Genomic DNA, 14,238 nt, shown 5'->3' with positions numbered 1-14,238 from the left:
CTCTGAGATGAGTGATGTTGAGCATATTTCCATACACCTGGTGTCATTTCTATGTCTTCTTTTGAGAAATGTCTTTTCAGATCTTTTGCCTATTTTTAAATCAAATAATTTGGCTTTTTGCTGTTGAGTTGTTTGAGTTTCTTATACGTTCTGAATATTAACCCCTTGTCAGATGCATAATTTGTGAATATTTTCTCCCATTCTGTAAGTTGTCTCTTTACTCTGTTGTTTCCTTTGCTGTGCAGACACCTTTTACTTTAATATAATCCCACTTGTCTACTTTTAATTTTGTTGCCTGTGCTTTTGAGGTCTAACCTAAAAATTCTTCATTTAGACCAATGTCCTGCAATGTTTCACCAATGTTTTCTTTTAGTAATCTCATAGTTTCAGGTCTTACATTTAAGTCTTTAATCCATTTAGAGTTGATTTTTGCATATGGTGAAAGATGGGAATCTAGTTTTATTCTTTTGCATGTGGATGTCCAGTTTCCCCAGCACTATTTACTAAAGTGAGTATCCTTTTCCAACAGATCTTCTTGGCAACTTTGTTGAAAATAAGTTGGCAGTAAATACATGGACTTGTTTTTCTTGATAATCCAGAAGTTAAGCTTAGGGTACAGTATGCTGCTCTAAATTGTCTAAATATTTCTAAGGCTGGTCCCTTCTCTCCAAAAAAACAATTTAATTAAGTCATTTTTATCTTCAACCAGTCATCTTTGTAAAATAATAGGACAAATAGATATCATCAGATTTTACCTGATTCTACAACCACAGTCATTTTTAGAATTTTAAAATATACCCAATAAAATGGTAACTATTCCATAATTTTATTCTTGTATAAGGGAAAAGCACCAATGAGGAAATCAGAAAAGCTATTTTGATATTGATTGTCCCACTAACTAGTCCTTCTTCCCCTTTGGATTTTAGACATATCTGTAAAATGGAAGGATTAGATCACATGATCTATAAGTTATCATTATTATTGTTTGATATGCAAAAGTTATGCATCTATACTTCACAATGCAGTCTTCATGTCTCTTTTCATATGTATGATAAAGTCTTTTGCCTAACAAGTATCTATCCACCTCTATTAATCTCCACTTCCTCGCTCCTGCTCCAGGCCAACATAATCTTCAATCTGGTTGACACAGCAGCTCTACACTTCTCCATTTGTGTCTCCTTCCAGTCCATTCCCCAGATAGAAGAAATAATAAATTTAAAAGAGAAGTCGTATTATGTTAAACTCCATCGTAAAAGCCCTCAATGGTTTCCTGTTGCATTTAAATACAATGCAAGGGAAGAATCTACAAGGCCCTATAGGATACCACCAGCACCCTCACATCCTGCTCCAGTCTCACCTCTCTCTGTCATGCTTTCCCCTTGCTCATAGTGCTCCAGCTACACTGTCCTGTTTCAGCTTCAACAACTCACCAAGATCTTTCCTACCTTGAAAGGTGTTTTTACATATTCCTTCCTCTACCTGACTCACTTTCCACACAGTATTCCCATGATTAGCCCCTCATCCCTGAAATTTCAGCTAACACATGACCTAAAATGTCACCTCCATAGATAAGCTTTCCTGATTTTCTACCCCAAACCATTGTTCCTCTCTCTATTGTTTTCTAGCTCAGCATCTTACTTTGTTTGTTGATATTATCAACATTTGTAATTATTTTCCTTATCTATTTATTGGGTTTGAGTTTGACTCCCTCCCCCTTGTTAACTGTTTTTCTGTGTCTGTCCTGTTCAGCATAATATCCCCAGCACATGGCCTGGAGTCTAGTACATATTAGACTTCAATAAATATTTGCTGCATGAATTAATAAATATGTGATGGAGTTGAGACTAAGTCTCTGTTTTCTTTTATGTAACACCTGTGAAGTGTGTGTATCATGTGCACAGATTCTTAATACATAGAGATAATGACCTAAGCTGAGTTAATGGAAGGAGTAGAAGAAGGTTAACCCTAAGGTGGTTAACAAGAATTGCTCTCCCTGCACAGATGTGAGACAAATGTGCTCCACGTGTAAGAACTTGGTGCTCACCTGAATTCTGTTCTATATCTACCATTACGTGCTCTTGTTTGAAGCAATCACTTCCAAGCCTTCTCTACAGTCTGCCTTTATCTTCTCCAGGAGGGAGAAAATATAGGGGTAGAGTAGGCAAGCCTCTCTTTTTAGGTAGTGTTTTGCAAATACCTTTTACCTAACACAGAAGGTTAAGTGAAACAGATTTGATGAGAAACAAATGATGACATGAATCCCACCCTCTGCACGTTGTGAAGGTTCCTTAGAAATAAGAGTGCAGCAGCTTCCTCCATATTCCTTCATAAAAACAAATCCGAAGTATTTCACAATTAATTCCCTGGGAAAATGCTCCTACCCCAACTCCCAAACCCAACATTTTCAATTCTGCCAAGTCAGAGAATTATTTTTAATCATCAGAGTAATTTCCTTTTTATCAGCTGGGTCAGTTATGCAATTACAATGATTAACTAGTTTAAAAGTTGAAACATGAACATTTTCTTTCATTAGCAATTATTGATAAACAACTGCCATCTCATTACCAGAATAAATTTCTTAGTCCTGTGTCTCTGGAAACTCATTTTGCAAGTGTTAATTATGAATTCTGACAATTTTTTTATTATTGAAAATCGGTTGATAATTTCTCATGGCAACTTGCTGCCAGTTTAAAGACTCACAATTTTATTTCTTTTTGCTCAGATGTGATATCAACTGTGGACTTTCATGCAGGTTGTTGAAAGCAAAAGCTACCAATCATCCCAGTGACCTAAATAGAATATTCCCAGCTCTCTATAAATATGTATCATTAGTAGTCAATGATATATATTTGTATCATGTATACATATTTGTATAATGATACATATGTATCGTTAGTAGCCGATGACACATCTCAACAGAAAATAGATGTTTTGGCATAATTATGGTCTGTTCTGCTAGAACCCACTTACTTAGCAAAGTCTCCTGAAGCTTAGTACTAGTCTTGAGCTTGTTAATGCTGCAGATCTAGTTTTGTTTATCTACTTTATATGCAGAGCCCTATAGTTGGCAGAAGAATATGGTAATTACTCATTAAATATTTGGATCAAATGAGTCACATAAAATGTGAATTATCACATTGGTTATAAAATCATTTCTACAGAGAATATAGATTGAAATTGTAAAGTATATTTATTAAAAACTGTGGGATCATAAAGATCATTTATTTCAAATTCACTATTTTTGTAGGTGAAAAAGAAGGCCCAGAAAAGTTAAAGAATTTGACCAATATTATACTTTTATTAACTAGAACTGGAATTCCAGTTTCCAAGATCCCTTCAATTGCCCTCTATTTCAGGCCCTGAACACCAGTACTATATGTTCAAGGTACTTATTATTAATGCAAAAACATGGTTCTAATGCAAAGATGGAAATGTGAAGGATAGAAGTTACATAAAATATGACAAACCTAAAGAAATTGAGGTCTATTCTGAACATTGGATGTCCTGATATAAAACATTTAAAACACCTACCTATTATTAATTTTTAAGGTTTTCAGACATTATCCAATAGCTAAGGAACAGTAATATGCATTCATCTCAATATAAACATAAAGAATTTAATCTCTTTCACTGGTAATTTTCTGAAGTAAAGCATTTAATTTTCTTACATGGCCTCCTCCCCTGACATAATCAAGAGCATAGTAATGCATGTCTATTGGGGCACTCTATATATAGACAACACAAACACTTAACAGAGTCAATAAAATTATCAGCCACTTCATTTTAATGTCAATGACTTTTTTATTGTTGAACAATATCCTTAGGCTACAAATATCTTAATAAATCCATTTTTGTTTGCTGCTGCCACTGCTATTGTTGTTTTAATTAATGTGACAGTAGTTTGTGGCAGGCATTGCTACTGTTCATAGACAATCAGCTCCCCTCTCCTTCAAGGTGCCTGGAAAGATTCCCTAGAAGGTAAGCGGTGAACAGAAGTGGTGCATGTCATTTCCCTGTAGAGGCATTCAATTGCTAGGACCCAATTTCCTCTTAACATTTCACCTGCCCCAGCAATTATAGGCTCCATAGTCAAAAAGCTAGAAAAAGTACCCCCTTCTTCAAGACTGACATTACATATGAGCATACTGAACACATTCAGAATCTCTGCAGAGGAAAAAAAAACTGTTTAACACAGTATTCATCAATTAATTTGACCCCAAACTTTTTATTGTCTAACATTTCTTCTTCCTTAGAATTATCTTGGACAATAGCTGGCTATGCTTTATACATTGGTAATTAACTTAGTAGAGATTAGTTAACAACCAACTGAGTAGAAAGATAGGTGCTTGGAGAGTAGGTTGAAGAGTTGAGCACTAGCCATTGACTGTTTCCATGTGGAAATGACATGAAACGTTTCCAGTGGTATGCCTAACTTCAAGGGAATTCTTCTAGGTACCTCAAAGCAGAAGGAAATTAGATATCAATACCTGTCACGAACTGCTCCCAAAGTTTATTTTTGAAGACCATGGGGATGGGGGAGATTTGTGATACAAGTAACCCAAATGATAATGATTCAAAATAGCAATTGAAGAAATTAAATGCCACAGTTCAGTGAGAAGATGGAAACTACACTAGTAATTTGAACAGGGAAAATTTAATGTAATGAATTATTAGCTAATAAAAGGTGATCACTGGAAGGGATAAAGAGGACTCTAAAGAATGCAGAATGAACAAATGCTAAACTGTTATATCTAGGACAGAGGGAGAGCATTAAAGGAGCAAACTAAAAACCCACAGAAGGACTCCAGACACCCAAGGCTGTAAGTCAGACCTTGTGGAAGAGGGTGTAGCTGTGGTCTGCTGGAGGAAGCAGAAGTTTGCTGGGGTGCCAGCAGACTGGACATGGTCTGCAGGAAGCTATCTGTTGGGGGACAGAAAAATTCACTGCAGAATGAGTGCCACAGGGCCTCCCAAACACTACTGTCAACCATGCAGTGAGAAGAAAAGATAAAGCACACTAGAATTAGAAAAAGAAGCCCCTTCTTCTGCTATGTTTAAAAGTGTCTCTCCAGCCTCCTCTATTGATAAAGCCTAACGTGGAGCCAGCTGGCAAAGAAAAAACTGTATGGAGTCCAGCTATAAAAGCACAAAGCAGTGCAAAGAGGGATGAGTGTGGATCTGAGAGATGATAAATTGATGACCAGCACATCCAGGAAATGCCAGAAGAAAAAAAAAAGGGAAAGAGAGAGAGAAGGAGGGCTGCTGATACAGAAACCACAAACCTACTATAGACTCACAATCCATTTCTCAACTCAGCACTCCGTGTAGAAATAGAAGCCTAATTTGAAGCACACAATAGACTTTATATTGCATGCACCTATAAAAAATTTCCTGGGGAGATGAATCACAGCGTTCTTCATGTTTTCAAAGAAGTTTACAGCCCTATAAAGATTAAGAAGAACTGAAGTAGAGTACTGGGCAAATGTCTAGGTAAGTGAGCAAAAAGAATTTTTCCGTGTCAATTACTCAAGACTCTACAGAGCAGGCTTATGAAAGTAACTTTTAACCAAATTTTAAACAGTAATTTTTCCAAGGAAAGGTTAGAGAAAACAGAGATGACTCTAACAAAATTTAGAAGGAATAAAATTAAAGAAGTTCAGATTCTGCAGACAAAATATCCAGGCTGAATGCCTTCCCCATTGCTCTGGACTTCCAGCTGTTTTTGGATACCTGTCCCAGGGTTTTGCATAATTTTTTCCAATGGAATGATTCCACAAGTGCAAAATTAGAATATATTTATTATTTTCCTTGGACAATTGTTTTTTACATATAATAAAATTGAGCCACTTTTAAGAGCAGCATATACCACAAGGACAAAACTCAGACCACAGACTGTTTAGGTAGGACCCATTTTTTAAAAAATGAAATTTAAATTCCTCTCAAATGAGAAGAATACCTTTCTTTTCTGTGACAGGCTGTTACTTCAGCCAAATCTCTGGAGAGGTTTGGAAAGTTCAGAAGATCATTTCTGCCCTGAGGTTGAATGTATTTTATTGTGGATTACTAAGGCACCACAGACAAGGAAAGAAAATGGATTATTTTACCCTTTGTGGAGCCAACTCATATGAAATTCTGCAGGAGAATTTTAGGACAACATGCATTTCCATGCCCCAGAGAAGAGTATGTGCATTATATCTTTTACTTTTCAAATGCAAAGAAATTTTTAGACTTAGTTATTTGTTAGATTCATACATTTACCGGATTCTTCAACTCAAGAGACTTTTCATATTGTCCTGTAAAATATGGTATTTTTATTCAATTGCATGGGACTCAGAGATTTTTACATTTTTTTATAGAAATGCCCCCACTTTCCTAAATGACATATTCCTGATAAAGGTTTGAAAGTCAAACAGCTGAAATTCAATCAATAGACATATACAGTATAGTATTTGCTGTATTTCCATAGTCCAAAAATTTTATGAACCGCCAAAGTATGATTCCTGTAGTCACTGCTTCCCTCCTGGACACAGACAAGTCTAGTGGATGGGGGTAAGACGGCTAGACAAAAGTCTCTCATGTAAGAGCTTTACATTTAGTAAGACCCTCATTCCTCAATAGCTCAAACTCTTGGTCTCCTTTGTTTGAAAATAAGCTATATACATTTATACAGAGACATATATGCATATGTATACATACACCTACTCCAGGCTAATCCCAATGAAGTAGAAGAGTCTGGCACATTCATTGGCCTTTTAGATGATGCCGTCACTTCAAGAAAATGAAATCAACCTTATTAATGTGATGGGTAACAGTGTTTAAATTTGCAGTCAAATGCTCTACCACTGAGCTCTACCCCGTGGAGTGTTTAAATTTGCTTAAATTTGCTCTGGAGCCAGATTATCTAACATATAGCCTAGCTCCATCTCCTACTATCTGTATAACCCTGGTCAAGTTACTTAACTTCTTCATGCCTAAATGTTCTTATCAGGAAAATAAGGATAATATAAAGCACTTACCTGATAAGGTTGTTGTGAAAGTTAGGTGAGCTATTAGGCATAAATGCACTTGTGCTTCTACCCAGTCTATAGTGTGCCCTGTCTACGTTAGACAGTGGTGGCAGTAGTAACAGTAGTAGTGATAGTAGTGGTAGCATTTTACTGTCACATACTACCGACATGAATGTTAATGGCACTTGTTGGAGTAGCCCACCTCGGACTCCCAAAGTGCTGGGATTATAGGCATGAGCCACCACGCCTGGCCTAAGCTTTTATTATCTAATTTTAAACTCATGCAAGTAGATATAATTAGAAAGTTAAACAATTACAGGACAATTCCGTGTTAACTGTCTGTCTGAATTAAGAACTAGAACTGTCCTAATATAGCTGAAACCACCTCTGGGCACCTTCTGATTTCATCTCCTGGCCTGACCTCCCCACGCCTGCTAAAGCTAATCATTATCCTGACATTTATTTTATTTTTAATCGTTTTACCACACACACATATATATGTAAAAACACATTTTGTAGGGTTTTTCATGTTATTTTACTTTTTTAAATGGCAGCAAACGATATGAGGTCCTCTTGACTTCCCCCTAACATTATGTTTTTAGGATTCTTTCATTTTTACTGCATATAAATATAAGTTATCTATTTTTTCCACCACTGTCTATACTACAATCTATCCATTCTATTGCAATGAATATTTGTTTCCAAATATGTGTCCCATGAGCTATATATTCAAGAATGACTCTACAGCTTAGTATATATATGTAGAGATGCTGGTTGTAGAATGAGCACATCCACCTGTACTGGATAATAACAAGTTATTTTTCAAAATGATTATGTCAATTTTCATTCCTGCAGTAGTTTATAATCCAACTGATCTGTATCCTTACCAACTCTTAGTACTATCAGTCTGCTTAAATTTGCCAGTGGGACCAGTATAAATTAATATTTTTGTGACTATAATTTATATTTTCCTAATTACTAATGAGCATGAGCATCTTGTTATAATATGTATAGACCATTTGCATTTGCTCTTTTGTGTAATATTTGTTCAAGTCTGTTGCGTTTGTTCTATTTGGTTGTCTTTTTGTTATTCGTTAAGAGTTCTTTATATATTTTAGACAATGTCGCCATGTTGTACAATTTCAAGAAGTACATTCTCAAATCCAGAGGCTGCCATTTACTTCGAATAGAATGCAGTTGTCCACCTTGAAGTTGTGTAATGCCAATTTCTTGGCAGTGCAGTGTTTTACATGTCATATGCTACAAGTTTGTTCTCCAAGTTTATGGCCCATATTTTTGCTGTCTTTATGGCCCATATTTTTGCTGTGCCTCCTGATGCACAGAAGTTCTTAAATAATTTCAATGTTTTCTTCTTCTATTTGGTGTTGCTAGTAGTTTTGTATCACATGCAAGAAATCTTTTCCTATACCAATGCTATAAAGACATTTTCTTATACTTCTAAACAATTTAAAGTTTTGCATTTCATATCCAACTTTTTTAATCCCTCACAAATTGAATTTTGTGCTTTGTGTGAGAAAATAATCCAGTTTCATTTTTTCCATATGTAATATTTCATCATTTTCCCAATGATATATAATGTCACCTCTATCATACATCAATTTTTCATATGCACTGGATCTGTTTCTGGGTTTGCTAGTCTGTTCAAGTCAATATGTTCATCCTTGCTCAATAATATACTATCTTAATTCCTATACCTTTACAATAAATATTAATGTCTAGTAGCACAGATCTCCCCACCTACTCTATTTCTGTAGGAAAGGCTTGGCTATACTGGCCATCTCCCCCTTATATATTTTAGAACTAGCTAATCAACTTTCTCAAAACAATTAGTTGAGTTTTGAGTAGAATTACATGGGACCTATAAACCACTTTGAGGAGGACTGATGTCTTTACATATTTTGAAGTATTTTCCATAAGAGTCTTGCAAATATTTTGTTAGATGTATTACTAAATATCTTTTTATTTCTAATATAAATTAATTCTATATTTTTAAATATATTTCCATTTGTATGTTTCTCTATGTCCAATACTCTTAAATTCTGCTATTGAGTCTAACAATATGTAATTATGTGGTATATTCTATTTAGATAGATGCAAATATTTGGATTGATACAATATCTATTTAGATAGATACAAGTATCTAAATAGAATACACCACATAATTAACACATTGTTAGACTCAATAGTAGTATTTGCAAATACTAGTAGTTTTACTACTGCCTTTTCAAGTCTTATGAGTTTTTACATAGTTCTTCTTTTATTTATTTTCCTGTATTATTACACTAACTGGAATCCATTGCACAATGTTGAATAGAAGTGGTAAATAGTGGGCATCTTTGTCTAATTAAGCTTTTTCACTCTATTTCAACAAGGAGACATATTTAATCTATTGATACAGTGTAAATTATAAGCAGCAAATTAAATACTAACATCTTGAATGAGGAATAGCAGTCAGAGAAAAGTGTAGCTGTCTAAAATCAGTTGCCAAAGACACAAAGGGATGAAAATTCCTTTTTATGTTACAATAGCTTCTGAGAGCATCACAACATTGGAGTCCAATATGATAATTGGATAATTGATGATTAGAGCAATGGCTTTCCTTCTCTTTATTCTTTGCTAGCTTCTCCTTCTCTGGTAATCCTTTAAGCACTAGAGTCTCAAGGACCCTGTACTGGTCCCATACTTTGGTCACATATTGGCCCTCCAGTCTCACCTGTATGCCTAAATTCCAAAATTTAAATCTCCAATGCTAATTACTTCTCAAGACTCCTGAGTTGTGTATCCAATTGCCTAACTGACATCTTTTTTAGATGTCAAATAGGCATATAATTTAATTTTTCCCACTCTATGATCTCAGAAAGTGATATCACCATCCACCAGCTTTAAAGTTAAAAACCCAGGAGTTACTCTTAATTCTCATATTTTTCTGACCTCGCATTGATAATTAACAACAAATCTATTGATTCTACCTTCAAAATGAAAAAGTGTACAATCTTGGCCATTATAGGCCAAGTTGTCGTCATCACTCACCTAGACTACTCTAAGAATTTCCTCATTAGATTTCCAGCTTCTATTCTTGGTCTTCTCTGATCCATTTCCCACATAGGAACCACCATGCTTTCTTGAGAGAGAGAGAGAGATGTATATATATGTATATATGTATGTGTATGTATATATGTATATACGTATGCATATGTCTTTATATGCATATATATATTTTGAAGTATTTTCCATAAGAATCTTGCAAATATTTTGTTAGATTGATTACTAAATACCTTTTGGTTATTTCTAATATAAATTGGAAGAGATATATATATATCTTAAGATATATATATACACATATACATGTATATGTGTATATATATAAGATATAGATACATATACATGTATGTGTATATGTTTATATGTATATGTATATATACATGTATATATATGCTTTCTTAAGATATATATACACATACGTGTGTATATATGTATGTATGTATATGTATGTGTATATATATGCTTTAAGATATACATATCATGTGTGTATATTATATATATATATATATGATCACGTAAATCCCTGCTTTAAACTCTTCAGTGTTATTTCATCATAATTAAAATAAAACTTAAAACTCTTATTGGTCTAGGACAATAAGTCCTATATTATCAAGCCCCTAGCTTCCTTTCCAGCATCACCCTCTACCAGTCTTCCCTTGACAACTATGTTTCACCTACACTCATCTTTTTACTGCACCTCAAACATGTTAAGCTTGTACAAATCTATATTAGTCAGGGTTCTTCAAAGAGACAGACCAATAGGATGCATGGTTGGATAGATTAGATAGATAGATAGATAGATAGATAGATAGATAGATAGATAGATAGATGATAGATAGATAGACAGACGATAGATAGATAGATAGATAGATAGATAGATAGATAGATAGATAAGAAGACATTTATTGGGGGGAATTGCCCTATGGAATTATGGAGGCTGAAAATTTCTATAATAGGCCATCTGCAAGCTGGAGACCCAGGGAACTTGGTGGCCTGGCTCAGTCTAAGTTTGAAAGCCTCAGAAACAGGGAAGTCCAGGTATAAATCTCAGTCTGAGGTTGAAGGCCTGAGAACCCAAGGGACTGCTGATGCAAGTCCCAGAGTCCAAAGGCTAGATACCTGGTGTTCTCACATCCAAAGGCAGAAGAAGAAGGGTGTCTCAGCTCTAGGTGAGAAAATATTTGCCTTTCCTCTACCTTTTTGTTCAATCCAGACCCTCAGCCAATTGGAAGCTGCCTCACCTTGGGAAGGTGTGTCTTCCCCACTCAGACCATTTATTCACATGTCAGTCTCCTACAGAATCACCCTCACAGACACATCCAGAAATAAGCTTTACCAGCTCTATAAGTATCCCTTAACCCAGACAAGTTGACACCTAAAATTAACCATCATGCCATCTTAGGGCCTTCTGTTACTATTAACTGGAATACTCTTTCCCCTGATTCACACCTAAGTTTAAAAATGTCATTTCAACAGAGAGGCCTACATTAACCATCCAATCTAATGTGGCCACTCATTTGTCCTCCATCACAGCAACCTATTTTAATTATCTGCTTATCACTAAATGTTTGCACTTTTGTGTATTCATTTATTTTGAAAAAGATATTCTTCAAAATTCATTATTAAGAAAATGAAAAAACAAATTATAGTCTGGGAGAAAATATTTGCAAAATACATATATGCTAAAGAACTTGTATCCAGAATAGATATGTATCTTACAACAAATAACCCAATAATAGGTGAGAAAAGTACTTGAACAGACACTTCACCAAAGAAAGTATACAGATGGTCAGTAAGAACATGAAAAGTTGCTCAATATAATATAGTCTTTTGGGAAATATAAACTAAAACCAAAAAATATCATTATACACTTATTAAAATGACTGAAATAGACTAACAGTACAAAGTACTATCGAGGATGTGGAGCAACTAACTCTCACACTTTACTGATGGAAATGTAAAATGGCACAGCCACTTTGGAAAACAGGTCAGTATTTTCTTATAAAATTAAATATATACTCACCATACAACCCAACAGTTCCACTCATTAGGTAACTACTCAAGAGAAATTACAATGTTTGTCCACCCACAAACTTGCACTTGAATGTTCATAGCAGCTGTATTCATAATACATACAAACTAGAAGCAACCCTGGTGAATAGATAAATAAATTGTAGTCAATCTAAATAATGGAACACTAATGAGCAATTTAAAAGAACAAATTACTGAGGGGAAGAGAACAAAAATGTGGATCACAGTAGTGATTGTCAAGAGAATAAGGGGAGGAAATTGATTTAAAAATATATGCATGAAGAAATTTGGGGGATGATTAAATGTTCTAAATGTTGATTGTGGTGGTAGTTATGTAAATATATACATTTGTCAAAACTAATGAAATTATACATTTTATAAGATGAATTTTATCGTATATAAATTATACATCAGTAAACCTGACTTTAAAAAGTAGTCACTCTGGCTGGGCACAGTGGCTTATGCCTATTATCCCAGCACTTTGGGAGACTGAGGCGGGTGGATCGCTTGAGGCCTGGAGTTTGAGACTAGCCTGGCCAACATGCTGAAACCCCGTCTCTACTAAAAATACAAAAATTAGCTGGGTGTGGTGGTGCACGCTTATAATCTCAGCTACTCAGGTGGCTGAGGCATGAGAGTTGCTTGAACCGGGGAGGCGGTGGTTGCAGTGAGCTGAGACCACACCATTGCATTCCAGCCTGGGTGACAGAGTGAGACTCTGCCTAAAAAAAAAAGAAAAAAATTAAGAATAGTCATTCAGTAAAAATTAGTTGAGTAGCTCTGAACCATCATTAAAAAACTGTTTAAAAATCTATGACGTAAAGTATCTAATGCATTTTATATAATTTTTATTAAAAAATAATATTTTTACTAAAAAATAAAATATTTAACAAATAATAACTTGGTTAAATGAAAAGTGTACATATATGCAACACTTTATTCTCTAACATTGTTAGGTATATGTGGTCATATTATACATAATATGCATGTATGTATACCCTTGGAAGTGTGACTACAAAATAGGAGAATGGTTTTCATGTGTAACCTGTGGGAGGCAATTTCGTTACTTTATATGCTTCCCATGTATACTCCCTCCGTGCTGTTCTTATTCTCAACATCTTTGTTAGGCTTCTCATAATTCTCACCCTACTTCTACAACAGCCTCCACACCTTCATAGGTCTCCTTTATTTTAGTCTACCTCCACATTTCAAATTAATCTCACACCTACAATAATCTACAATGAGTTTCCATTAAACTCTAAATGAAATTTAAGCTCTTTGTTCTGAAATTCAAGACCTTCCTAAATCAGACCTCAAACCTGTTATTTAAACCTTATCTTTACTTCTTGATCCACAGAAAAGTATACATCATTTAGATTAATGATACTTCAGGAGCAGTTCACATCATTCATTTTCCTTCAAAGGCCTCCCCCAATACTGTCAAAAATCTGTCCTTCCTGCCCAACTCCCTGTATCTTATGCTAATACTCATTGCCTGTATTTCTCAAGTGAATGAATGTATGAATGAATGAAGTATCACTTCTTCTATTATATTTGCCTTAGTCTCCAAACCAGATATTTCTCCTTCCTTTAATAAACTATGAGCTTTTCTGTATTTTTTCTTATTGTATTTGACATATTTCCCTTACATTGCCATTAAAAGTAGACTTGTCTCATTCCTCATACCAGAACATATCTACTTATTTTGTGTAATTTTGTTTCACTTATCTTCATCTCCATAGAGCATCTAGTTTTACATATAGTATATCCTCAGAAACAATTCTTAAAAGCATGTGTAGATGTTTGACTAAAAAATATAAAGAACACAATTCATACAATGAGGTTGTATCATGACTGCTAAGGACTTTGTGAAATTATAAGAGGCTGCCCCTCTTAGTGCAAATTCAAAGTGAGTTGCACCTTGAAATTGTTGGAAGGCACAAATTTTTATGACAATTAACTTATAACTTATTTAAAACAATATGCACAACAGTAGTTTTGAGCTCAATTACCTTGACCATGTGACTCATCTGATCTTTTTTATGGAAGTCAACAGCTCAGACAACTGAATAGGAAAGATGCAAGTAAAAATGAATGATATGGTATGTGTAGTAGGTAATCAGTAATAGCCTTTGTT

The sequence above is a fragment of the Pan troglodytes genome, chromosome 2 (genome assembly GCF_028858775.2).
Source record: "Pan troglodytes isolate AG18354 chromosome 2, NHGRI_mPanTro3-v2.0_pri, whole genome shotgun sequence".
Classification (NCBI taxonomy): Eukaryota; Metazoa; Chordata; class Mammalia; order Primates; family Hominidae; genus Pan; species Pan troglodytes.
This window is presented reverse-complemented; position numbering follows the sequence as displayed.